Genomic DNA, 2,500 nt, shown 5'->3' with positions numbered 1-2,500 from the left:
ATGAACTGTTAAACTTCAGCATTATTTCATTTACAAGAAGTTAACATAATTAGAGAATGTAGAAGAATGATCATAGTTTCTCTGTTATCTCTCTGCCTACAATACAGATAGTTATGGGATTCTGGGCAAAATCAAATCTGACAATAAAAATATTCTCAGATTTGAGTCTGAGAGACAAAATCTCATCAAATGGGGGTCTGTGGCTCTAATGTGGACTAGATTAGTGTCCTTGATATGAAAAAGATTGAGAATCACTGCTTTAACTTAATAAAGCCCCTTAAATGCTATAAACTAACGTAGCTTAGCCTGCCTTTAGTGGAGAAGAAAAGTCAGACATCAGCTGAAACAGATTAACTAGAACCACTTCTACTAACTGCTCAGATGTCAAAACCTTTGACTGACAGATAAAGACGCAGCAGGTGACAGAGCGCCACCTGGTGGAGGCAGAGTGAAACTTCACTCAGCTGCAGAGCCAGTTTCCACTGCTTTGGTTCTTGCTGTAAAACCTCTCAGCTCAGTGACTTGCTGTGAGTCTCTTTATACAGAAGCTAGTCCGACGGGTCACAGCAAGATGGCCGCCGCTCCGACTGTCCAGGACCATTGATTTGAATGGGAATGACCGTTCTATCCATTGTGGTTCAAAACTTTTCAAAAGTTCAAAGTTCAAGTTGGAGTCAGAAAACTGGAAGTCGGTTTTGGCAAATTTTACTGGAGAGCCAAAACCAGAAAGTGCTGCTGGAGCTTTGATCATCTGTTATAAATGTATTTTGTAATGATGTCATCACACAAATACACACATAAAGAGACACTAATACTACTAAACCTCCCACCTCTAGAGCTTTTACATGATATATACTGTAGATCTTATTACCCAAAATGTCAGATATGACATGAAGGACCACTAGGAAGGAAAAGTAATGGGATTTTAATACGAGAAAATAAACATTTTGTAATTTTTGGGGCATTTACTGTTAAACAGGTGTTATGATGTGAATCAGCTAACAAGGCGTTTCATTTCATTGTGACTTTAATGATTCATTTGCAATAAAATGATGGAGCCTCTTGTATAAAAACCTTGTACAGTGAACTGAGTGAGTTTTTATTGCTCTATATATTAACCTGTTAACTCCTGTCTGCTCTAATCAGCTGATATTTGTCTGTATGGTTTATGCTGCGGTGATTTTGGTGTTTCTATTGTGTATCTACTGTTTTACTGTAAACCCTGTCTGCAAAACAAATTTCCATAGAACTATAGAATTGAACTGAACTGAATTATGTACAAAATATTGGTGACACGTCCACTTTAAGTGAAGCACACTGATGAGGTGAATCCAGGTAAAAGCCAATATCAATTATTGATTTTCCTTTCCATACCAATCACACAGGCAGAGTTATCGATAAAGAGAAACAGCTTTGAGACAGCTGAGATGCAGGACTGTGCAGAGCTGCTGCAGCTCAACATGAGGAACATGTTTCTAATGTTTTCTACTCTGAGTGATCCTGTGATCTGATCTGATCTGAGCTGAGGACAAAGTCCAGCAGAGAAACAGTCAGTCAGCTGTCGGTCTGCAGGTTAACAGACCAGCCTCAGTCTGAGCAGCAGGGAAACTGACCGACTGACTGACTGACTGACTGACTAACTGACTGACTGACTGACCGACTGACTGACTGACTGACCCGCAGCTCAGACTTCATGTTTTAACACGCAAACCTGCAGCTGCTCAACTCCTGCATCAACACACACACCGCGGTCTCTTCCGGATCTGCGCGAAACTGCGTGCACGTGAGCCTGTACGTAACGCACGTCGTTTAGTTAGACGCGTGCACGAGTGAGGAGTATTAATAAAAGTGTGTTCACCTGCTGCGTGCTGAAGTCGAAGCCCAGGAAGAGAGGAGAGTCTGCAGCCATGATGAGAAACTCTGCTGCCTGTCTGTCTGCCTGTCTGTCTGCCTGTCTGCCTGCCTGTCTGTCTGCCCGGCCGGCTGGGGAAGGGTTAAACATTTAAAGAGACACACACACACACATTACAGCTCGTGCTCACACTACAGCACTATACAGTCTACATTATAATATACTGTATATATATCTTCACAAAATGTACTTCCCTTCCTTGTAGAACTCACTTCTCCAGTCTCCAGTGCTTAACTTATTTTACTATATATTTGATTGTATTTTTCTTTACTTATTTGTTTCATTTATTTGTTCTCTTGTTACATCTCTGTCATCTGTGCGTCTCATTTAAGCATGATGTTGATGCTGTCAGGTTTTTTCTTCTGCCTGACTTATTGTACTTTATTGAATGAAACTTTGAAATGGAAAAAAAAGGATTAAAAACAAAAAAAAAGATTAAAAAAATTAAAAAAAAAAAAAATCATAATTCCAAAACTACAGATGAGGATTAGGGCCACATGTGAAAAAAATCTCAGTTTAATCTCAGAATTCAGAGAACTCAAATACATTTTTCACATGTGGCCCTACTCCTCTTCCCCACAAAATTTC

The sequence above is a fragment of the Centroberyx gerrardi genome, chromosome 22, assembly GCF_048128805.1.
Source record: "Centroberyx gerrardi isolate f3 chromosome 22, fCenGer3.hap1.cur.20231027, whole genome shotgun sequence".
NCBI lineage: Eukaryota > Metazoa > Chordata > Actinopteri > Beryciformes > Berycidae > Centroberyx > Centroberyx gerrardi.
This window is presented reverse-complemented; position numbering follows the sequence as displayed.